This window comes from Ambystoma mexicanum, unplaced genomic scaffold (assembly GCF_040938575.1).
Source record: "Ambystoma mexicanum isolate Mex_15411 unplaced genomic scaffold, UKY_AmexF1_1 Mex_scaf1, whole genome shotgun sequence".
NCBI lineage: Eukaryota > Metazoa > Chordata > Amphibia > Caudata > Ambystomatidae > Ambystoma > Ambystoma mexicanum.
Window position 1 is genome coordinate 1,079,193 of NW_027182324.1, and position 24,773 is coordinate 1,103,965.

Genomic DNA, 24,773 nt, shown 5'->3' on the forward strand with positions numbered 1-24,773 from the left:
GATCCTGAGTTCGAATCTCAGCAGCGCCTGTCTGCTTTTTTTTCGACCAATCTGTCTCCCCAATATTAAAACTTTGTACAAAGATTGCTATTTCATGCTATTTAGAAGCACAGTCAGGCTTGAAATGTTGGCAAAGCATCCAAGAACTCTGGACTCCACTACCTTAGAGTCATATTGCCCAAGGTTGCGATGCCATCAGAAATAGCACATATTAGAATGAGCAATTCATATTTCCTGCTTAATTTTTTGTAAAAGAAGCAAAGGTACGCCTAAACAGGGACTTGAACCCTGGACCCTCAGATTAAAAGTCTGATGCTCTACCGACTGAGCTATCCAGGCACAGGGATTACTGCCCATTTGAAACTTGATTTTCACTCTACAGCACCTCCATACATGGCTACCTCACTGGGCAATAAAGGAAATGAATTACTAGTGCATTACACACATTTTGACACTGGAGACATAACTTTTTTCAGTCATTCCGTATCCAGATATAGAGATTTGCAGCATCTAGGACTTTAATGTTCACCCACTTACGGATTTGAATGTTTTGCCACATTCATGAGTGCAAACTTGCTCCCCAGTAAAGACGAACATGTGCTCCTCAATGCACACACTGGGCAATGCAGTCCACTCTAAATCGACGATTAATGACATGCTCGTTTTGTGCAATGGAGTTTCAGTCAATTGGAAAACATTTTGAAAAGTTATATTGCAACAGAAGCCCAGCCTTAAAAAAGTGGATTTCACTTCTAAATGATTACATGAGGAAGGAAAGGAGACCAGATGCAAAAAAGGTGCTGCGGCTTAGTTGGTTAAAGCGCCTGTCTAGTAAACAGGAGATCCTGAGTTCAAATCTCAGCAGCGCCTGTCTGCTTTTTTTTCGACCAATCTGTCTCCCCAATATTAAAACTTTGTACAAAGATTGCTATTTCATGCTATTTAGAAGCACAGTCAGGCTTGAAATGTTGGCAAAGCATCCAAGAACTCTGGACTCCACTACCTTAGAGTCATATTGCCCAAGGTTGCGATGCCATCAGAAATAGCACATATTAGAATGAGCAATTCATATTTCCTGCTTAATTTTTTGTAAAAGAAGCAAAGGTACGCCTGAACAGGGACTTGAACCCTGGACCCTCAGATTAAAAGTCTGATGCTCTACCGACTGAGCTATCCAGGCACAGGGATCACTGCCCATTTGAAACTTGATTTTCACTCTACAGCACCTCCATACATGGCTACCTCACTGGTCAATAAAGGAAATGAATTACTAGTGCATTACACACATTTTGACACTGGAGACATAACTTTTTTCAGTCATTCCGTATCCAGATATAGAGATTTGCAGCATGTAGGACTTTAATGGTCACCCACTTACGGATTTGAATGTTTTGCCACATTCATGAGTGCAAACTTGCTCCCCAGTAAAGACGAACATGTGCTCCTCAATGCACACACTGGGCAATGCAGTCCACTCTAAATCGACGATTAATGACATGCTCGTTTTGTGCAATGGAGTTTCAGTCAATTGGAAAAAATTTTGAAAAGTTATATTGCAACAGAAGCCCAGCCTTAAAAAAGTGGATTTCACTTCTAAATGATTACATGAGGAAGGAAAGGAGACCAGATGCAAAAAAGGTGCTGCGGCTTAGTTGGTTAAAGCGCCTGTCTAGTAAACAGGAGATCCTGAGTTCGAATCTCAGCAGCGCCTGTCTGCTTTTTTTTCGACCAATCTGTCTCCCCAATATTAAAACTTTGTACAAAGATTGCTATTTCATGCTATTTAGAAGCACAGTCAGGCTTGAAATGTTGGCAAAGCATCCAAGAACTCTGGACTCCACTACCTTAGAGTCATATTGCCCAAGGTTGCGATGCCATCAGAAATAGCACATATTAGAATGAGCAATTCATATTTCCTGCTTAATTTTTTGTAAAAGAAGCAAAGGTACGCCTGAACAGGGACTTGAACCCTGGACCCTCAGATTAAAAGTCTGATGCTCTACCGACTGAGCTATCCAGGCACAGGGATCACTGCCCATTTGAAACTTGATTTTCACTCTACAGCACCTCCATACATGGCTACCTCACTGGTCAATAAAGGAAATGAATTACTAGTGCATTACACACATTTTGACACTGGAGACATAACTTTTTTCAGTCATTCCGTATCCAGATATAGAGATTTGCAGCATCTAGGACTTTAATGTTCACCCACTTACGGATTTGAATGTTTTGCCACATTCATGAGTGCAAACTTGCTCCCCAGTAAAGACAAACATGTGCTCCTCAATGCACACACTGGGCAATGCAGTCCACTCTAAATCGACGATTAATGACATGCTCGTTTTGTGCAATGGAGTTTCAGTCAATTGGAAAACATTTTGAAAAGTTATATTGCAACAGAAGCCCAGCCTTAAAAAAGTGGATTTCACTTCTAAATGATTACATGAGGAAGGAAAGGAGACCAGATGCAAAAAAGGTGCTGTGGCTTAGTTGGTTAAAGCGCCTGTCTAGTAAACAGGAGATCCTGAGTTCGAATCTCACCAGCGCCTGTCTGCTTTTTTTTTCGACCAATCTGTCTCCCCAATATTAAAACTTTGTACAAAGATTGCTATTTCATGCTATTTAGAAGCAGAGTCAGGCTTGAAATGTTGGCAAAGCATCCAAGAACTCTGGACTCCACTACCTTAGAGTCATATTGCCCAAGGTTGCGATGCCATCAGAAATAGCACATATTAGAATGAGCAATTCATATTTCCTGCTTAATTTTTTGTAAAAGAAGCAAAGGTACGCCTGAACAGGGACTTGAACCCTGGACCCTCAGATTAAAAGTCTGATGCTCTACCGACTGAGCTATCCAGGCACAGGGATCACTGCCCATTTGAAACTTGATTTTCACTCTACAGCACCTCCATACATGGCTACCTCACTGGTCAATAAAGGAAATGAATTACTAGTGCATTACACACATTTTGACACTGGAGACATAACTTTTTTCAGTCATTCCGTATCCAGATATAGAGATTTGCAGCATGTAGGACTTTAATGGTCACCCACTTACGGATTTGAATGTTTTGCCACATTCATGAGTGCAAACTTGCTCCCCAGTAAAGACGAACATGTGCTCCTCAATGCACACACTGGGCAATGCAGTCCACTCTAAATCGACGATTACTGACATGCTCGTTTTGTGCAATGGAGTTTCAGTCAATTGGAAAACATTTTGAAAAGTTATATTGCTACAGAAGCCTAGCCTTAAAAAAAGTGGATTTCACTTCTAAATGATTACATGAGGAAGGAAAGGAGACCAGATGCAAAAAAGGTGCTGTGGCTTAGTTGGTTAAAGCGCCTGTCTAGTAAACAGGAGATCCTGAGTTTGAATCTCAGCAGCGCCTGTCTGCTTTTTTTTCGACCAATCTGTCTCCCCAATGTTAAAACTTTGTACAAAGATTGCTATTTCATGCTATTTAGAAGCACAGTCAGGCTTGAAATGTTGGCAAAGCCTCCAAGAACTCTGGACTCCACTACCTTAGAGTCATATTGCCCAAGGTTGCGATGCCATCAGAAATAGCACATATTAGAATGAGCAATTCATATTTCCTGCTTAATTTTTTGTAAAAGAAGCAAAGGTACGCCTGAACAGTGACTTGAACCCTGGACCCTCAGATTAAAAGTCTGATGCTCTACCGACTGAGCTATCCAGGCACAGGGATCACTGCCCATTTGAAACTTGATTTTCACTCTACAGTACCTCCATACATGGCTACCTCACTGGTCAATAAAGGAAATGAATTACTAGTGCATTACACACATTTTGACACTGGAGACATAACTTTTTTCAGACATTCCGTATCCAGATATAGAGATTTGCAGCATCTAGGACTTTAATGTTCACCCACTTACGGATTTGAATGTTTTGCCACATTCATGAGTGCAAACTTGCTCCCCAGTAAAGACGAACATGTGCTCCTCAATGCACACACTGGGCAATGCAGTCCACTCTAAATCGACGATTAATGACATGCTCGTTTTGTGCAATGGAGTTTCAGTCAATTGGAAAACATTTTGAAAAGTTATATTGCAACAGAAGCCCAGCCTTAAAAAAGTGGATTTCACTTCTAAATGATTACATGAGGAAGGAAAGGAGACCAGATGCAAAAAAGGTGCTGCGGCTTAGTTGGTTAAAGCGCCTGTCTAGTAAACAGGAGATCCTGAGTTTGAATCTCAGCAGCGCCTGTCTGCTTTTTTTTCGACCAATCTGTCTCCCCAATATTAAAACTTTGTACAAAGATTGCTATTTCATGCTATTTAGAAGCACAGTCAGGCTTGAAATGTTGGCAAAGCATCCAAGAACTCTGGACTCCACTACCTTAGAGTCATATTGCCCAAGGTTGCGATGCCATCAGAAATAGCACATATTAGAATGAGCAATTCATATTTCCTGCTTAATTTTTTGTAAAAGAAGCAAAGGTACGCCTGAACAGGGACTTGAACCCTGGACCCTCAGATTAAAAGTCTGATGCTCTACCGACTGAGCTATCCAGGCACAGGGATCACTGCCCATTTGAAACTTGATTTTCACTCTACAGCACCTCCATACATGGCTACCTCACTGGTCAATAAAGGAAATGAATTACTAGTGCATTACACACATTTTGACACTGGAGACATAACTTTTTTCAGTCATTCCGTATCCAGATATAGAGATTTGCAGCATGTAGGACATTAATGGTCACCCACTTACGGATTTGAATGTTTTGCCACATTCATGAGTGCAAACTTGCTCCCCAGTAAAGACGAACATGTGCTCCTCAATGCACACACTGGGCAATGCAGTCCACTCTAAATCGACGATTAATGACATGCTCGTTTTGTGCAATGGAGTTTCAGTCAATTGGAAAACATTTTGAAAAGTTATATTGCAACAGAAGCCCAGCCTTAAAAAAGTGGATTTCACTTCTAAATGATTACATGAGGAAGGAAAGGAGACCAGATGCAAAAAAGGTGCTGCGGCTTAGTTGGTTAAAGCGCCTGTCTAGTAAACAGGAGATCCTGAGTTCGAATCTCAGCAGCGCCTGTCTGCTTTTTTTTCGACCAATCTGTCTCCCCAATATTAAAACTTTGTACAAAGATTGCTATTTCATGCTATTTAGAAGCACAGTCAGGCTTGAAATGTTGGCAAAGCATCCAAGAACTCTGGACTCCACTACCTTAGAGTCATATTGCCCAAGGTTGCGATGCCATCAGAAATAGCACATATTAGAATGAGCAATTCATATTTCCTGCTTAATTTTTTGTAAAAGAAGCAAAGGTACGCCTAAACAGGGACTTGAACCCTGGACCCTCAGATTAAAAGTCTGATGCTCTACCGACTGAGCTATCCAGGCACAGGGATTACTGCCCATTTGAAACTTGATTTTCACTCTACAGCACCTCCATACATGGCTACCTCACTGGGCAATAAAGGAAATGAATTACTAGTGCATTACACACATTTTGACACTGGAGACATAACTTTTTTCAGTCATTCCGTATCCAGATATAGAGATTTGCAGCATCTAGGACTTTAATGTTCACCCACTTACGGATTTGAATGTTTTGCCACATTCATGAGTGCAAACTTGCTCCCCAGTAAAGACGAACATGTGCTCCTCAATGCACACACTGGGCAATGCAGTCCACTCTAAATCGACGATTAATGACATGCTCGTTTTGTGCAATGGAGTTTCAGTCAATTGGAAAACATTTTGAAAAGTTATATTGCAACAGAAGCCCAGCGTTAAAAAAGTGGATTTCACTTCTAAATGATTACATGAGGAAGGAAAGGAGACCAGATGCAAAAAAGGTGCTGTGGCTTAGTTGGTTAAAGCGCCTGTCTAGTAAACAGGAGATCCTGAGTTCGAATCTCACCAGCGCCTGTCTGCTTTTTTTTCGACCAATCTGTCTCCCCAATATTAAAACTTTGTACAAAGATTGCTATTTCATGCTATTTAGAAGCACAGTCAGGCTTGAAATGTTGGCAAAGCATCCAAGAACTCTGGACTCCACTACCTTAGAGTCATATTGCCCAAGGTTGCGATGCCATCAGAAATAGCACATATTAGAATGAGCAATTCATATTTCCTGCTTAATTTTTTGTAAAAGAAGCAAAGGTACGCCTGAACAGGGACTTGAACCCTGGACCCTCAGATTAAAAGTCTGATGCTCTACCGACTGAGCTATCCAGGCACAGGGATCACTGCCCATTTGAAACTTGATTTTCACTCTACAGCACCTCCATACATGGCTACCTCACTGGTCAATAAAGGAAATGAATTACTAGTGCATTACACACATTTTGACACTGGAGACATAACTTTTTTCAGTCATTCCGTATCCAGATATAGAGATTTGCAGCATGTAGGACTTTAATGGTCACCCACTTACGGATTTGAATGTTTTGCCACATTCATGAGTGCAAACTTGCTCCCCAGTAAAGACGAACATGTGCTCCTCAATGCACACACTGGGCAATGCAGTCCACTCTAAATCGACGATTACTGACATGCTCGTTTTGTGCAATGGAGTTTCAGTCAATTGGAAAACATTTTGAAAAGTTATATTGCAACAGAAGCCTAGCCTTAAAAAAAGTGGATTTCACTTCTAAATGATTACATGAGGAAGGAAAGGAGACCAGATGCAAAAAAGGTGCTGTGGCTTAGTTGGTTAAAGCGCCTGTCTAGTAAACAGGAGATCCTGAGTTTGAATCTCAGCAGCGCCTGTCTGCTTTTTTTTCGACCAATCTGTCTCCCCAATGTTAAAACTTTGTACAAAGATTGCTATTTCATGCTATTTAGAAGCACAGTCAGGCTTGAAATGTTGGCAAAGCCTCCAAGAACTCTGGACTCCACTACCTTAGAGTCATATTGCCCAAGGTTGCGATGCCATCAGAAATAGCACATATTAGAATGAGCAATTCATATTTCCTGCTTAATTTTTTGTAAAAGAAGCAAAGGTACGCCTGAACCGTGACTTGAACCCTGGACCCTCAGATTAAAAGTCTGATGCTCTACCGACTGAGCTATCCAGGCACAGGGATCACTGCCCATTTGAAACTTGATTTTCACTCTACAGCACCTCCATACATGGCTACCTCACTGGTCAATAAAGGAAATTAATTACTAGTGCATTACACACATTTTGACACTGGAGACATAACTTTTTTCAGTCATTCCGTATCCAGATATAGAGATTTGCAGCATCTAGGACTTTAATGTTCACCCACTTACGGATTTGAATGTTTTGCCACATTCATGAGTGCAAACTTGCTCCCCAGTAAAGACGAACATGTGCTCCTCAATGCACACACTGGGCAATGCAGTCCACTCTAAATCGACGATTAATGACATGCTCGTTTTGTGCAATGGAGTTTCAGTCAATTGGAAAACATTTTGAAAAGTTATATTGCAACAGAAGCCCAGCCTTAAAAAAGTGGATTTCACTTCTAAATGATTACATGAGGAAGGAAAGGAGACCAGATGCAAAAAAGGTGCTGCGGCTTAGTTGGTTAAAGCGCCTGTCTAGTAAACAGGAGATCCTGAGTTTGAATCTCAGCAGCGCCTGTCTGCTTTTTTTTCGACCAATCTGTCTCCCCAATATTAAAACTTTGTACAAAGATTGCTATTTCATGCTATTTAGAAGCACAGTCAGGCTTGAAATGTTGGCAAAGCATCCAAGAACTCTGGACTCCACTACCTTAGAGTCATATTGCCCAAGGTTGCGATGCCATCAGAAATAGCACATATTAGAATGAGCAATTCATATTTCCTGCTTAATTTTTTGTAAAAGAAGCAAAGGTACGCCTGAACAGGGACTTGAACCCTGGACCCTCAGATTAAAAGTCTGATGCTCTACCGACTGAGCTATCCAGGCACAGGGATCACTGCCCATTTGAAACTTGATTTTCACTCTACAGCACCTCCATACATGGCTACCTCACTGGTCAATAAAGGAAATGAATTACTAGTGCATTACACACATTTTGACACTGGAGACATAACTTTTTTCAGTCATTCCGTATCCAGATATAGAGATTTGCAGCATGTAGGACATTAATGGTCACCCACTTACGGATTTGAATGTTTTGCCACATTCATGAGTGCAAACTTGCTCCCCAGTAAAGACGAACATGTGCTCCTCAATGCACACACTGGGCAATGCAGTCCACTCTAAATCGACGATTAATGACATGCTCGTTTTGTGCAATGGAGTTTCAGTCAATTGGAAAACATTTTGAAAAGTTATATTGCAACAGAAGCCCAGCCTTAAAAAAGTGGATTTCACTTCTAAATGATTACATGAGGAAGGAAAGGAGACCAGATGCAAAAAAGGTGCTGCGGCTTAGTTGGTTAAAGCGCCTGTCTAGTAAACAGGAGATCCTGAGTTCGAATCTCAGCAGCGCCTGTCTGCTTTTTTTTCGACCAATCTGTCTCCCCAATATTAAAACTTTGTACAAAGATTGCTATTTCATGCTATTTAGAAGCACAGTCAGGCTTGAAATGTTGGCAAAGCATCCAAGAACTCTGGACTCCACTACCTTAGAGTCATATTGCCCAAGGTTGCGATGCCATCAGAAATAGCACATATTAGAATGAGCAATTCATATTTCCTGCTTAATTTTTTGTAAAAGAAGCAAAGGTACGCCTAAACAGGGACTTGAACCCTGGACCCTCAGATTAAAAGTCTGATGCTCTACCGACTGAGCTATCCAGGCACAGGGATTACTGCCCATTTGAAACTTGATTTTCACTCTACAGCACCTCCATACATGGCTACCTCACTGGGCAATAAAGGAAATGAATTACTAGTGCATTACACACATTTTGACACTGGAGACATAACTTTTTTCAGTCATTCCGTATCCAGATATAGAGATTTGCAGCATCTAGGACTTTAATGTTCACCCACTTACGGATTTGAATGTTTTGCCACATTCATGAGTGCAAACTTGCTCCCCAGTAAAGACGAACATGTGCTCCTCAATGCACACACTGGGCAATGCAGTCCACTCTAAATCGACGATTAATGACATGCTCGTTTTGTGCAATGGAGTTTCAGTCAATTGGAAAACATTTTGAAAAGTTATATTGCAACAGAAGCCCAGCCTTAAAAAAGTGGATTTCACTTCTAAATGATTACATGAGGAAGGAAAGGAGACCAGATGCAAAAAAGGTGCTGCGGCTTAGTTGGTTAAAGCGCCTGTCTAGTAAACAGGAGATCCTGAGTTCAAATCTCAGCAGCGCCTGTCTGCTTTTTTTTCGACCAATCTGTCTCCCCAATATTAAAACTTTGTACAAAGATTGCTATTTCATGCTATTTAGAAGCACAGTCAGGCTTGAAATGTTGGCAAAGCATCCAAGAACTCTGGACTCCACTACCTTAGAGTCATATTGCCCAAGGTTGCGATGCCATCAGAAATAGCACATATTAGAATGAGCAATTCATATTTCCTGCTTAATTTTTTGTAAAAGAAGCAAAGGTACGCCTGAACAGGGACTTGAACCCTGGACCCTCAGATTAAAAGTCTGATGCTCTACCGACTGAGCTATCCAGGCACAGGGATCACTGCCCATTTGAAACTTGATTTTCACTCTACAGCACCTCCATACATGGCTACCTCACTGGTCAATAAAGGAAATGAATTACTAGTGCATTACACACATTTTGACACTGGAGACATAACTTTTTTCAGTCATTCCGTATCCAGATATAGAGATTTGCAGCATGTAGGACTTTAATGGTCACCCACTTACGGATTTGAATGTTTTGCCACATTCATGAGTGCAAACTTGCTCCCCAGTAAAGACGAACATGTGCTCCTCAATGCACACACTGGGCAATGCAGTCCACTCTAAATCGACGATTAATGACATGCTCGTTTTGTGCAATGGAGTTTCAGTCAATTGGAAAAAATTTTGAAAAGTTATATTGCAACAGAAGCCCAGCCTTAAAAAAGTGGATTTCACTTCTAAATGATTACATGAGGAAGGAAAGGAGACCAGATGCAAAAAAGGTGCTGCGGCTTAGTTGGTTAAAGCGCCTGTCTAGTAAACAGGAGATCCTGAGTTCGAATCTCAGCAGCGCCTGTCTGCTTTTTTTTCGACCAATCTGTCTCCCCAATATTAAAACTTTGTACAAAGATTGCTATTTCATGCTATTTAGAAGCACAGTCAGGCTTGAAATGTTGGCAAAGCATCCAAGAACTCTGGACTCCACTACCTTAGAGTCATATTGCCCAAGGTTGCGATGCCATCAGAAATAGCACATATTAGAATGAGCAATTCATATTTCCTGCTTAATTTTTTGTAAAAGAAGCAAAGGTACGCCTGAACAGGGACTTGAACCCTGGACCCTCAGATTAAAAGTCTGATGCTCTACCGACTGAGCTATCCAGGCACAGGGATCACTGCCCATTTGAAACTTGATTTTCACTCTACAGCACCTCCATACATGGCTACCTCACTGGTCAATAAAGGAAATGAATTACTAGTGCATTACACACATTTTGACACTGGAGACATAACTTTTTTCAGTCATTCCGTATCCAGATATAGAGATTTGCAGCATCTAGGACTTTAATGTTCACCCACTTACGGATTTGAATGTTTTGCCACATTCATGAGTGCAAACTTGCTCCCCAGTAAAGACGAACATGTGCTCCTCAATGCACACACTGGGCAATGCAGTCCACTCTAAATCGACGATTAATGACATGCTCGTTTTGTGCAATGGAGTTTCAGTCAATTGGAAAACATTTTGAAAAGTTATATTGCAACAGAAGCCCAGCCTTAAAAAAGTGGATTTCACTTCTAAATGATTACATGAGGAAGGAAAGGAGACCAGATGCAAAAAAGGTGCTGCGGCTTAGTTGGTTAAAGCGCCTGTCTAGTAAACAGGAGATCCTGAGTTCAAATCTCAGCAGCGCCTGTCTGCTTTTTTTTTCGACCAATCTGTCTCCCCAATATTAAAACTTTGTACAAAGATTGCTATTTCATGCTATTTAGAAGCACAGTCAGGCTTGAAATGTTGGCAAAGCATCCAAGAACTCTGGACTCCACTACCTTAGAGTCATATTGCCCAAGGTTGCGATGCCATCAGAAATAGCACATATTAGAATGAGCAATTCATATTTCCTGCTTAATTTTTTGTAAAAGAAGCAAAGGTACGCCTGAACAGGGACTTGAACCCTGGACCCTCAGATGAAAAGTCTGATGCTCTACCGACTGAGCTATCCAGGCACAGGGATCACTGCCCATTTGAAACTTGATTTTCACTCTACAGCACCTCCATACATGGCTACCTCACTGGTCAATAAAGGAAATGAATTACTAGTGCATTACACACATTTTGACACTGGAGACATAACTTTTTTCAGTCATTCCGTATCCAGATATAGAGATTTGCAGCATGTAGGACTTTAATGGTCACCCACTTACGGATTTGAATGTTTTGCCACATTCATGAGTGCAAACTTGCTCCCCAGTAAAGACGAACATGTGCTCCTCAATGCACACACTGGGCAATGCAGTCCACTCTAAATCGACGATTAATGACATGCTCGTTTTGTGCAATGGAGTTTCAGTCAATTGGAAAACATTTTGAAAAGTTATATTGCTACAGAAGCCTAGCCTTAAAAAAAGTGGATTTCACTTCTAAATGATTACATGAGGAAGGAAAGGAGACCAGATGCAAAAAAGGTGCTGTGGCTTAGTTGGTTAAAGCGCCTGTCTAGTAAACAGGAGATCCTGAGTTTGAATGTCAGCAGCGCCTGTCTGCTTTTTTTTCGACCAATCTGTCTCCCCAATGTTAAAACTTTGTACAAAGATTGCTATTTCATGCTATTTAGAAGCACAGTCAGGCTTGAAATGTTGGCAAAGCCTCCAAGAACTCTGGACTCCACTACCTTAGAGTCATATTGCCCAAGGTTGCGATGCCATCAGAAATAGCACATATTAGAATGAGCAATTCATATTTCCTGCTTAATTTTTTGTAAAAGAAGCAAAGGTACGCCTGAACCGTGACTTGAACCCTGGACCCTCAGATTAAAAGTCTGATGCTCTACCGACTGAGCTATCCAGGCACAGGGATCACTGCCCATTTGAAACTTGATTTTCACTCTACAGCACCTCCATACATGGCTACCTCACTGGTCAATAAAGGAAATTAATTACTAGTGCATTACACACATTTTGACACTGGAGACATAACTTTTTTCAGTCATTCCGTATCCAGATATAGAGATTTGCAGCATCTAGGACTTTAATGTTCACCCACTTACGGATTTGAATGTTTTGCCACATTCATGAGTGCAAACTTGCTCCCCAGTAAAGACGAACATGTGCTCCTCAATGCACACACTGGGCAATGCAGTCCACTCTAAATCGACGATTAATGACATGCTCGTTTTGTGCAATGGAGTTTCAGTCAATTGGAAAACATTTTGAAAAGTTATATTGCAACAGAAGCCCAGCGTTAAAAAAGTGGATTTCACTTCTAAATGATTACATGAGGAAGGAAAGGAGACCAGATGCAAAAAAGGTGCTGTGGCTTAGTTGGTTAAAGCGCCTGTCTAGTAAACAGGAGATCCTGAGTTCGAATCTCACCAGCGCCTGTCTGCTTTTTTTTCGACCAATCTGTCTCCCCAATATTAAAACTTTGTACAAAGATTGCTATTTCATGCTATTTAGAAGCAGAGTCAGGCTTGAAATGTTGGCAAAGCATCCAAGAACTCTGGACTCCACTACCTTAGAGTCATATTGCCCAAGGTTGCGATGCCATCAGAAATAGCACATATTAGAATGAGCAATTCATATTTCCTGCTTAATTTTTTGTAAAAGAAGCAAAGGTACGCCTGAACAGGGACTTGAACCCTGGACCCTCAGATTAAAAGTCTGATGCTCTACCGACTGAGCTATCCAGGCACAGGGATCACTGCCCATTTGAAACTTGATTTTCACTCTACAGCACCTCCATACATGGCTACCTCACTGGTCAATAAAGGAAATGAATTACTAGTGCATTACACACATTTTGACACTGGAGACATAACTTTTTTCAGTCATTCCGTATCCAGATATAGAGATTTGCAGCATGTAGGACTTTAATGGTCACCCACTTACGGATTTGAATGTTTTGCCACATTCATGAGTGCAAACTTGCTCCCCAGTAAAGACGAACATGTGCTCCTCAATGCACACACTGGGCAATGCAGTCCACTCTAAATCGACGATTACTGACATGCTCGTTTTGTGCAATGGAATTTCAGTCAATTGGAAAACATTTTGAAAAGTTATATTGCAACAGAAGCCTAGCCTTAAAAAAAGTGGATTTCACTTCTAAATGATTACATGAGGAAGGAAAGGAGACCAGATGCAAAAAAGGTGCTGTGGCTTAGTTGGTTAAAGCGCCTGTCTAGTAAACAGGAGATCCTGAGTTTGAATCTCAGCAGCGCCTGTCTGCTTTTTTTTCGACCAATCTGTCTCCCCAATGTTAAAACTTTGTACAAAGATTGCTATTTCATGCTATTTAGAAGCACAGTCAGGCTTGAAATGTTGGCAAAGCCTCCAAGAACTCTGGACTCCACTACCTTAGAGTCATATTGCCCAAGGTTGCGATGCCATCAGAAATAGCACATATTAGAATGAGCAATTCATATTTCCTGCTTAATTTTTTGTAAAAGAAGCAAAGGTACGCCTGAACAGTGACCTGAACCCTGGACCCTCAGATTAAAAGTCTGATGCTCTACCGACTGAGCTATCCAGGCACAGGGATCACTGCCCATTTGAAACTTGATTTTCACTCTACAGTACCTCCATACATGGCTACCTCACTGGTCAATAAAGGAAATGAATTACTAGTGCATTACACACATTTTGACACTGGAGACATAACTTTTTTCAGACATTCCGTATCCAGATATAGAGATTTGCAGCATCTAGGACTTTAATGTTCACCCACTTACGGATTTGAATGTTTTGCCACATTCATGAGTGCAAACTTGCTCCCCAGTAAAGACGAACATGTGCTCCTCAATGCACACACTGGGCAATGCAGTCCACTCTAAATCGACGATTAATGACATGCTCGTTTTGTGCAATGGAGTTTCAGTCAATTGGAAAACATTTTGAAAAGTTATATTGCAACAGAAGCCCAGCCTTAAAAAAGTGGATTTCACTTCTAAATGATTACATGAGGAAGGAAAGGAGACCAGATGCAAAAAAGGTGCTGCGGCTTAGTTGGTTAAAGCGCCTGTCTAGTAAACAGGAGATCCTGAGTTTGAATCTCAGCAGCGCCTGTCTGCTTTTTTTTCGACCAATCTGTCTCCCCAATATTAAAACTTTGTACAAAGATTGCTATTTCATGCTATTTAGAAGCACAGTCAGGCTTGAAATGTTGGCAAAGCATCCAAGAACTCTGGACTCCACTACCTTAGAGTCATATTGCCCAAGGTTGCGATGCCATCAGAAATAGCACATATTAGAATGAGCAATTCATATTTCCTGCTTAATTTTTTGTAAAAGAAGCAAAGGTACGCCTGAACAGGGACTTGAACCCTGGACCCTCAGATTAAAAGTCTGATGCTCTACCGACTGAGCTATCCAGGCACAGGGATCACTGCCCATTTGAAACTTGATTTTCACTCTACAGCACCTCCATACATGGCTACCTCACTGGTCAATAAAGGAAATGAATTACTAGTGCATTACACACATTTTGACACTGGAGACATAACTTTTTTCAGTCATTCCGTATCCAGATATAGAGATTTGCAGCATGTAGGACATTAATGGTCACCCACTTACGGATTTGAATGTTTTGCCACATTCATGAGTGCAAACTTGCTCCCCAGTAAAGACGAACATGTGCTCCTCAATGCACACACTGGGCAATGCAGTCCACTCTAAATCGACGATTAATGACATGCTCGTTTTGTGCAATGGAGTTTCAGTCAATTGGAAAACATTTTGAAAAGTTATATTGCAACAGAAGCCCAGCCTTAAAAAAGTGGATTTCACTTCTAAATGATTACATGAGGAAGGAAAGGAGACCAGATGCAAAAAAGGTGCTGCGGCTTAGTTGGTTAAAGCGCCTGTCTAGTAAACAGGAGATCCTGAGTTCGAATCTCAGCAGCGCCTGTCTGCTTTTTTTTCGACCAATCTGTCTCCCCAATATTAAAACTTTGTACAAAGATTGCTATTTCATGCTATTTAGAAGCACAGTCAGGCTTGAAATGTTGGCAAAGCATCCAAGAACTCTGGACTCCACTACCTTAGAGTCATATTGCCCAAGGTTGCGATGCCATCAGAAATAGCACATATTAGAATGAGCAATTCATATTTCCTGCTTAATTTTTTGTAAAAGAAGCAAAGGTACGCCTAAACAGGGACTTGAACCCTGGACCCTCAGATTAAAAGTCTGATGCTCTACCGACTGAGCTATCCAGGCACAGGGATTACTGCCCATTTGAAACTTGATTTTCACTCTACAGCACCTCCATACATGGCTACCTCACTGGGCAATAAAGGAAATGAATTACTAGTGCATTACACACATTTTGACACTGGAGACATAACTTTTTTCAGTCATTCCGTATCCAGATATAGAGATTTGCAGCATCTAGGACTTTAATGTTCACCCACTTACGGATTTGAATGTTTTGCCACATTCATGAGTGCAAACTTGCTCCCCAGTAAAGACGAACATGTGCTCCTCAATGCACACACTGGGCAATGCAGTCCACTCTAAATCGACGATTAATGACATGCTCGTTTTGTGCAATGGAGTTTCAGTCAATTGGAAAACATTTTGAAAAGTTATATTGCAACAGAAGCCCAGCGTTAAAAAAGTGGATTTCACTTCTAAATGATTACATGAGGAAGGAAAGGAGACCAGATGCAAAAAAGGTGCTGTGGCTTAGTTGGTTAAAGCGCCTGTCTAGTAAACAGGAGATCCTGAGTTCGAATCTCACCAGCGCCTGTCTGCTTTTTTTTCGACCAATCTGTCTCCCCAATATTAAAACTTTGTACAAAGATTGCTATTTCATGCTATTTAGAAGCACAGTCAGGCTTGAAATGTTGGCAAAGCATCCAAGAACTCTGGACTCCACTACCTTAGAGTCATATTGCCCAAGGTTGCGATGCCATCAGAAATAGCACATATTAGAATGAGCAATTCATATTTCCTGCTTAATTTTTTGTAAAAGAAGCAAAGGTACGCCTGAACAGGGACTTGAACCCTGGACCCTCAGATTAAAAGTCTGATGCTCTACCGACTGAGCTATCCAGGCACAGGGATCACTGCCCATTTGAAACTTGATTTTCACTCTACAGCACCTCCATACATGGCTACCTCACTGGTCAATAAAGGAAATGAATTACTAGTGCATTACACACATTTTGACACTGGAGACATAACTTTTTTCAGTCATTCCGTATCCAGATATAGAGATTTGCAGCATGTAGGACTTTAATGGTCACCCACTTACGGATTTGAATGTTTTGCCACATTCATGAGTGCAAACTTGCTCCCCAGTAAAGACGAACATGTGCTCCTCAATGCACACACTGGGCAATGCAGTCCACTCTAAATCGACGATTAATGACATGCTCGTTTTGTGCAATGGAGTTTCAGTCAATTGGAAAACATTTTGAAAAGTTATATTGCTACAGAAGCCTAGCCTTAAAAAAAGTGGATTTCACTTCTAAATGATTACATGAGGAAGGAAAGGAGACCAGATGCAAAAAAGGTGCTGTGGCTTAGTTGGTTAAAGCGCCTGTCTAGTAAACAGGAGATCCTGAGTTTGAATGTCAGCAGCGCCTGTCTGCTTTTTTTTCGACCAATCTGTCTCCCCAATGTTAAAACTTTGTACAAAGATTGCTATTTCATGCTATTTAGAAGCACAGTCAGGCTTGAAATGTTGGCAAAGCCTCCAAGAACTCTGGACTCCACTACCTTAGAGTCATATTGCCCAAGGTTGCGATGCCATCAGAAATAGCACATATTAGAATGAGCAATTCATATTTCCTGCTTAATTTTTTGTAAAAGAAGCAAAGGTACGCCTGAACCGTGACTTGAACCCTGGACCCTCAGATTAAAAGTCTGATGCTCTACCGACTGAGCTATCCAGGCACAGGGATCACTGCCCATTTGAAACTTGATTTTCACTCTACAGCACCTCCATACATGGCTACCTCACTGGTCAATAAAGGAAATTAATTACTAGTGCATTACACACATTTTGACACTGGAGACATAACTTTTTTCAGTCATTCCGTATCCAGATATAGAGATTTGCAGCATCTAGGACTTTAATGTTCACCCACTTACGGATTTGAATGTTTTGCCACATTCATGAGTGCAAACTTGCTCCCCAGTAAAGACGAACATGTGCTCCTCAATGCACACACTGGGCAATGCAGTCCACTCTAAATCGACGATTAATGACATGCTCGTTTTGTGCAATGGAGTTTCAGTCAATTGGAAAACATTTTGAAAAGTTATATTGCAACAGAAGCCCAGCGTTAAAAAAGTGGATTTCACTTCTAAATGATTACATGAGGAAGGAAAGGAGACCAGATGCAAAAAAGGTGCTGTGGCTTAGTTGGTTAAAGCGCCTGTCTAGTAAACAGGAGATCCTGAGTTCGAATCTCACCAGCGCCTGTCTGCTTTTTTTTCGACCAATCTGTCTCCCCAATATTAAAACTTTGTACAAAGATTGCTATTTCATGCTATTTAGAAGCAGAGTCAGGCTTGAAATGTTGGCAAAGCATCCAAGAACTCTGGACTCCACTACCTTAGAGTCATATTGCCCAAGGTTGCGATGCCATCAGAAATAGCACATATTAGAATGAGCAATTCATATTTCCTGCTTAATTTTTTGTAAAAGAAGCAAAGGTACGCCTGAACAGGGACTTGAACCCTGGACCCTCAGATTAAAAGTCTGATGCTCTACCGACTTAGCTATCCAGGCACAGGGATCACTGCCCATTTGAAACTTGATTTTCACTCTACAGCACCTCCATACATGGCTACCTCACTGGTCAATAAAGGAAATGAATTACTAGTGCATTACACACATTTTGACACTGGAGACATAACTTTTTTCAGTCATTCCGTATCCAGATATAGAGATTTGCAGCATGTAGGACTTTAATGGTCACCCACTTACGGATTTGAATGTTTTGCCACATTCATGAGTGCAAACTTGCTCCCCAGTAAAGACGAACATGTGCTCCTCAATGCACACACTGGGCAATGCAGTCCACTCTAAATCGACGATTACTGACATGCTCGTTTTGTGCAATGGAGTTTCAGTCAATTGGAAAACATTTTGAAAAGTTATATTGCAACAGAAGCCTAGCCTTAAAAAAAGTGGATTTCACTTCTAAATGATTACATGAGGAAGGAAAGGAGACCAGATGCAAAAAAGGTGCTGTGGCTTAGTTGGTTAAAGCGCCTGTCTAGTAAACAGGAGATCCTGAGTTTGAATCTCAGCAGCGCCTGTCTGCTTTTTTTTCGACCAATCTGTCTCCCCAATGTTAAAACTTTGTACAAAGATTGCTATTTCATGCTATTTAGAAGCACAGTCAGGCTTGAAATGTTGGCAAAGCCTCCAAGAACTCTGGACTCCACTACCTTAGAGTCATATTGCCCAAGGTTGCGATGCCATCAGAAATAGCACATATTAGAATGAGCAATTCATATTTCCTGCTTAATTTTTTGTAAAAGAAGCAAAGGTACGCCTGAACAGTGACTTGAACCCTGGACCCTCAGATTAAAAGTCTGATGCTCTACCGACTGAGCTATCCAGGCACAGGGATCACTGCCCATTTGAAACTTGATTTTCACTCTACAGTACCTCCATACATGGCTACCTCACTGGTCAATAAAGGAAATGAATTACTAGTGCATTACACACATTTTGACACTGGAGACATAACTTTTTTCAGACATTCCGTATCCAGATATAGAGATTTGCAGCATCTAGGACTTTAATGTTCACCCACTTACGGATTTGAATGTTTTGCCACATTCATGAGTGCAAACTTGCTCCCCAGTAAAGACGAACATGTGCTCCTCAATGCACACACTGGGCAATGCAGTCCACTCTAAATCGACAATTAATGACATGCTCGTTTTGTGCAATGGAGTTTCAGTCAATTGGAAAACATTTTGAAAAGTTATATTGCAACAGAAGCCCAGCCTTAAAAAAGTGGATTTCACTTCTAAATGATTACATGAGGAAGGAAAGGAGACCAGATGCAAAAAAGGTGCTGCGGCTTAGTTGGTTAAAGCGCCTGTCTAGTAAACAGGAGATCCTGAGTTTGAATCTCAGCAGCGCCTGTCTGCTTTTTTTTCGACCAATCTGTCTCCCCAATATTAAAACTTTGTACAAAGATTGCTATTTCATGCTATTTAGAAGCACAGTCAGGCTTGAAATGTTGGCAAAGCATCCAAGAACTCTGGACTCCACTACCTTAGAGTCATATTGCCCAAGGTTGCGATGCCATCAGAAATAGCACATATTAGAATGAGCAATTCATATTTCCTGCTTAATTTTTTGTAAAAGAAGCAAAGGTACGCCTGAACAGGGACTTGAACCCTGGACCCTCAGATTAAAAGTCTGATGCTCTACCGACTGAGCTATCCAGGCACAGGGATCACTGCCCATTTGAAACTTGATTTTCACTCTACAGCACCTCCATACATGGCTACCTCACTGGTCAATAAAGGAAATGAATTACTAGTGCATTACACACATTTTGACACTGGAGACATAACTTTTTTCAGTCATTCCGTATCCAGATATAGAGATTTGCAGCATGTAGGACATTAATGGTCACCCACTTACGGATTTGAATGTTTTGCCACATTCATGAGTGCAAACTTGCTCCCCAGTAAAGACGAACATGTGCTCCTCAATGCACACACTGGGCAATGCAGTCCACTCTAAATCGACGATTAATGACATGCTCGTTTTGTGCAATGGAGTTTCAGTCAATTGGAAAACATTTTGAAAAGTTATATTGCAACAGAAGCCCAGCCTTAAAAAAGTGGATTTCACTTCTAAATGATTACATGAGGAAGGAAAGGAGACCAGATGCAAAAAAGGTGCTGCGGCTTAGTTGGTTAAAGCGCCTGTCTAGTAAACAGGAGATCCTGAGTTCGAATCTCAGCAGCGCCTGTCTGCTTTTTTTTCGACCAATCTGTCTCCCCAATATTAAAACTTTGTACAAAGATTGCTATTTCATGCTATTTAGAAGCACAGTCAGGCTTGAAATGTTGGCAAAGCATCCAAGAACTCTGGACTCCACTACCTTAGAGTCATATTGCCCAAGGTTGCGATGCCATCAGAAATAGCACATATTAGAATGAGCAATTCATATTTCCTGCTTAATTTTTTGTAAAAGAAGCAAAGGTACGCCTAAACAGGGACTTGAACCCTGGACCCTCAGATTAAAAGTCTGATGCTCTACCGACTGAGCTATCCAGGCACAGGGATTACTGCCCATTTGAAACTTGATTTTCACTCTACAGCACCTCCATACATGGCTACCTCACTGGGCAATAAAGGAAATGAATTACTAGTGCATTACACACATTTTGACACTGGAGACATAACTTTTTTCAGTCATTCCGTATCCAGATATAGAGATTTGCAGCATCTAGGACTTTAATGTTCACCCACTTACGGATTTGAATGTTTTGCCACATTCATGAGTGCAAACTTGCTCCCCAGTAAAGACGAACATGTGCTCCTCAATGCACACACTGGGCAATGCAGTCCACTCTAAATCGACGATTAATGACATGCTCGTTTTGTGCAATGGAGTTTCAGTCAATTGGAAAACATTTTGAAAAGTTATATTGCAACAGAAGCCCAGCCTTAAAAAAGTGGATTTCACTTCTAAATGATTACATGAGGAAGGAAAGGAGACCAGATGCAAAAAAGGTGCTGCGGCTTAGTTGGTTAAAGCGCCTGTCTAGTAAACAGGAGATCCTGAGTTCAAATCTCAGCAGCGCCTGTCTGCTTTTTTTTCGACCAATCTGTCTCCCCAATATTAAAACTTTGTACAAAGATTGCTATTTCATGCTATTTAGAAGCACAGTCAGGCTTGAAATGTTGGCAAAGCATCCAAGAACTCTGGACTCCACTACCTTAGAGTCATATTGCCCAAGGTTGCGATGCCATCAGAAATAGCACATATTAGAATGAGCAATTCATATTTCCTGCTTAATTTTTTGTAAAAGAAGCAAAGGTACGCCTGAACAGGGACTTGAACCCTGGACCCTCAGATTAAAAGTCTGATGCTCTACCGACTGAGCTATCCAGGCACAGGGATCACTGCCCATTTGAAACTTGATTTTCACTCTACAGCACCTCCATACATGGCTACCTCACTGGTCAATAAAGGAAATGAATTACTAGTGCATTACACACATTTTGACACTGGAGACATAACTTTTTTCAGTCATTCCGTATCCAGATATAGAGATTTGCAGCATGTAGGACTTTAATGGTCACCCACTTACGGATTTGAATGTTTTGCCACATTCATGAGTGCAAACTTGCTCCCCAGTAAAGACGAACATGTGCTCCTCAATGCACACACTGGGCAATGCAGTCCACTCTAAATCGACGATTAATGACATGCTCGTTTTGTGCAATGGAGTTTCAGTCAATTGGAAAAAATTTTGAAAAGTTATATTGCAACAGAAGCCCAGCCTTAAAAAAGTGGATTTCACTTCTAAATGATTACATGAGGAAGGAAAGGAGACCAGATGCAAAAAAGGTGCTGCGGCTTAGTTGGTTAAAGCGCCTGTCTAGTAAACAGGAGATCCTGAGTTCGAATCTCAGCAGCGCCTGTCTGCTTTTTTTTCGACCAATCTGTCTCCCCAATATTAAAACTTTGTACAAAGATTGCTATTTCATGCTATTTAGAAGCACAGTCAGGCTTGAAATGTTGGCAAAGCATCCAAGAACTCTGGACTCCACTACCTTAGAGTCATATTGCCCAAGGTTGCGATGCCATCAGAAATAGCACATATTAGAATGAGCAATTCATATTTCCTGCTTAATTTTTTGTAAAAGAAGCAAAGGTACGCCTGAACAGGGACTTGAACCCTGGACCCTCAGATTAAAAGTCTGATGCTCTACCGACTGAGCTATCCAGGCACAGGGATCACTGCCCATTTGAAACTTGATTTTCACTCTACAGCACCTCCATACATGGCTACCTCACTGGTCAATAAAGGAAATGAATTACTAGTGCATTACACACATTTTGACACTGGAGACATAACTTTTTTCAGTCATTCCGTATCCAGATATAGAGATTTGCAGCATCTAGGACTTTAATGTTCACCCACTTACGGATTTGAATGTTTTGCCACATTCATGAGTGCAAACTTGCTCCCCAGTAAAGACGAACATGTGCTCCTCAATGCACACACTGGGCAATGCAGTCCACTCTAAATCGACGATTAATGACATGCTCGTTTTGTGCAATGGAGTTTCAGTCAATTGGAAAACATTTTGAAAAGTTATATTGCAACAGAAGCCCAGCCTTAAAAAAGTGGATTTCACTTCTAAATGATTACATGAGGAAGGAAAGGAGACCAGATGCAAAAAAGGTGCTGCGGCTTAGTTGGTTAAAGCGCCTGTCTAGTAAACAGGAGATCCTGAGTTCAAATCTCAGCAGCGCCTGTCTGCTTTTTTTTTCGACCAATCTGTCTCCCCAATATTAAAACTTTGTACAAAGATTGCTATTTCATGCTATTTAGAAGCACAGTCAGGCTTGAAATGTTGGCAAAGCATCCAAGAACTCTGGACTCCACTACCTTAGAGTCATATTGCCCAAGGTTGCGATGCCATCAGAAATAGCACATATTAGAATGAGCAATTCATATTTCCTGCTTAATTTTTTGTAAAAGAAGCAAAGGTACGCCTGAACAGGGACTTGAACCCTGGACCCTCAGATTAAAAGTCTGATGCTCTACCGACTGAGCTATCCAGGCACAGGGATCACTGCTCATTTGAAACTTGATTTTCACTCTACAGCACCTCCATACATGGCTACCTCACTGGTCAATAAAGGAAATGAATTACTAGTGCATTACACACATTTTGACACTGGAGACATAACTTTTTTCAGTCATTCCGTATCCAGATATAGAGATTTGCAGCATGTAGGACTTTAATGGTCACCCACTTACGGATTTGAATGTTTTGCCACATTCATGAGTGCAAACTTGCTCCCCAGTAAAGACGAACATGTGCTCCTCAATGCACACACTGGGCAATGCAGTCCACTCTAAATCGACGATTAATGACATGCTCGTTTTGTGCAATGGAGTTTCAGTCAATTGGAAAACATTTTGAAAAGTTATATTGCTACAGAAGCCTAGCCTTAAAAAAAGTGGATTTCACTTCTAAATGATTACATGAGGAAGGAAAGGAGACCAGATGCAAAAAAGGTGCTGTGGCTTAGTTGGTTAAAGCGCCTGTCTAGTAAACAGGAGATCCTGAGTTTGAATGTCAGCAGCGCCTGTCTGCTTTTTTTTCGACCAATATGTCTCCCCAATGTTAAAACTTTGTACAAAGATTGCTATTTCATGCTATTTAGAAGCACAGTCAGGCTTGAAATGTTGGCAAAGCCTCCAAGAACTCTGGACTCCACTACCTTAGAGTCATATTGCCCAAGGTTGCGATGCCATCAGAAATAGCACATATTAGAATGAGCAATTCATATTTCCTGCTTAATTTTTTGTAAAAGAAGCAAAGGTACGCCTGAACCGTGACTTGAACCCTGGACCCTCAGATTAAAAGTCTGATGCTCTACCGACTGAACTATCCAGGCACAGGGATCACTGCCCATTTGAAACTTGATTTTCACTCTACAGCACCTCCATACATGGCTACCTCACTGGTCAATAAAGGAAATTAATTACTAGTGCATTACACACATTTTGACACTGGAGACATAACTTTTTTCAGTCATTCCGTATCCAGATATAGAGATTTGCAGCATCTAGGACTTTAATGTTCACCCACTTACGGATTTGAATGTTTTGCCACATTCATGAGTGCAAACTTGCTCCCCAGTAAAGACGAACATGTGCTCCTCAATGCACACACTGGGCAATGCAGTCCACTCTAAATCGACGATTAATGACATGCTCGTTTTGTGCAATGGAGTTTCAGTCAATTGGAAAACATTTTGAAAAGTTATATTGCAACAGAAGCCCAGCGTTAAAAAAGTGGATTTCACTTCTAAATGATTACATGAGGAAGGAAAGGAGACCAGATGCAAAAAAGGTGCTGTGGCTTAGTTGGTTAAAGCGCCTGTCTAGTAAACAGGAGATCCTGAGTTCGAATCTCACCAGCGCCTGTCTGCTTTTTTTTCGACCAATCTGTCTCCCCAATATTAAAACTTTGTACAAAGATTGCTATTTCATGCTATTTAGAAGCACAGTCAGGCTTGAAATGTTGGCAAAGCATCCAAGAACTCTGGACTCCACTACCTTAGAGTCATATTGCCCAAGGTTGCGATGCCATCAGAAATAGCACATATTAGAATGAGCAATTCATATTTCCTGCTTAATTTTTTGTAAAAGAAGCAAAGGTACGCCTGAACAGGGACTTGAACCCTGGACCCTCAGATTAAAAGTCTGATGCTCTACCGACTGAGCTATCCAGGCACAGGGATCACTGCCCATTTGAAACTTGATTTTCA

General features: G+C 41.1%; 16 non-coding genes across 16 annotated transcripts; all 16 read right to left on the reverse strand.

Annotated features, from left to right (window-relative positions):
• Positions 1-1,107: 1,107 nt before the first annotated feature.
• Positions 1,108-1,180, reverse strand: TRNAK-UUU (transfer RNA lysine (anticodon UUU)). The gene has a single exon. It is a non-coding gene; the product is annotated as a tRNA-Lys (tRNA).
• A 768-nt stretch (positions 1,181-1,948) lies between these two features.
• Positions 1,949-2,021, reverse strand: TRNAK-UUU (transfer RNA lysine (anticodon UUU)). The gene has a single exon. It is a non-coding gene; the product is annotated as a tRNA-Lys (tRNA).
• Positions 2,022-2,790: 769 nt separating this feature from the next.
• TRNAK-UUU (transfer RNA lysine (anticodon UUU)) lies at positions 2,791-2,863 on the reverse strand. Its single transcript has one exon. It is a non-coding gene; the product is annotated as a tRNA-Lys (tRNA).
• A 1,610-nt stretch (positions 2,864-4,473) lies between these two features.
• Positions 4,474-4,546, reverse strand: TRNAK-UUU (transfer RNA lysine (anticodon UUU)). Its single transcript has one exon. It is a non-coding gene; the product is annotated as a tRNA-Lys (tRNA).
• A 1,609-nt stretch (positions 4,547-6,155) lies between these two features.
• TRNAK-UUU (transfer RNA lysine (anticodon UUU)) lies at positions 6,156-6,228 on the reverse strand. Its single transcript has one exon. It is a non-coding gene; the product is annotated as a tRNA-Lys (tRNA).
• A 1,610-nt stretch (positions 6,229-7,838) lies between these two features.
• On the reverse strand, positions 7,839-7,911 carry TRNAK-UUU (transfer RNA lysine (anticodon UUU)). The gene has a single exon. It is a non-coding gene; the product is annotated as a tRNA-Lys (tRNA).
• Positions 7,912-9,520: 1,609 nt separating this feature from the next.
• On the reverse strand, positions 9,521-9,593 carry TRNAK-UUU (transfer RNA lysine (anticodon UUU)). The gene has a single exon. It is a non-coding gene; the product is annotated as a tRNA-Lys (tRNA).
• Positions 9,594-10,361: 768 nt separating this feature from the next.
• TRNAK-UUU (transfer RNA lysine (anticodon UUU)) lies at positions 10,362-10,434 on the reverse strand. Its single transcript has one exon. It is a non-coding gene; the product is annotated as a tRNA-Lys (tRNA).
• A 2,452-nt stretch (positions 10,435-12,886) lies between these two features.
• Positions 12,887-12,959, reverse strand: TRNAK-UUU (transfer RNA lysine (anticodon UUU)). Its single transcript has one exon. It is a non-coding gene; the product is annotated as a tRNA-Lys (tRNA).
• Positions 12,960-14,569: 1,610 nt separating this feature from the next.
• Positions 14,570-14,642, reverse strand: TRNAK-UUU (transfer RNA lysine (anticodon UUU)). The gene has a single exon. It is a non-coding gene; the product is annotated as a tRNA-Lys (tRNA).
• Positions 14,643-16,251: 1,609 nt separating this feature from the next.
• On the reverse strand, positions 16,252-16,324 carry TRNAK-UUU (transfer RNA lysine (anticodon UUU)). Its single transcript has one exon. It is a non-coding gene; the product is annotated as a tRNA-Lys (tRNA).
• A 3,293-nt stretch (positions 16,325-19,617) lies between these two features.
• On the reverse strand, positions 19,618-19,690 carry TRNAK-UUU (transfer RNA lysine (anticodon UUU)). The gene has a single exon. It is a non-coding gene; the product is annotated as a tRNA-Lys (tRNA).
• A 1,609-nt stretch (positions 19,691-21,299) lies between these two features.
• On the reverse strand, positions 21,300-21,372 carry TRNAK-UUU (transfer RNA lysine (anticodon UUU)). Its single transcript has one exon. It is a non-coding gene; the product is annotated as a tRNA-Lys (tRNA).
• Positions 21,373-22,140: 768 nt separating this feature from the next.
• TRNAK-UUU (transfer RNA lysine (anticodon UUU)) lies at positions 22,141-22,213 on the reverse strand. The gene has a single exon. It is a non-coding gene; the product is annotated as a tRNA-Lys (tRNA).
• A 769-nt stretch (positions 22,214-22,982) lies between these two features.
• TRNAK-UUU (transfer RNA lysine (anticodon UUU)) lies at positions 22,983-23,055 on the reverse strand. Its single transcript has one exon. It is a non-coding gene; the product is annotated as a tRNA-Lys (tRNA).
• A 1,610-nt stretch (positions 23,056-24,665) lies between these two features.
• TRNAK-UUU (transfer RNA lysine (anticodon UUU)) lies at positions 24,666-24,738 on the reverse strand. The gene has a single exon. It is a non-coding gene; the product is annotated as a tRNA-Lys (tRNA).
• Between the last annotated feature and the right edge of the window lie 35 nt (positions 24,739-24,773).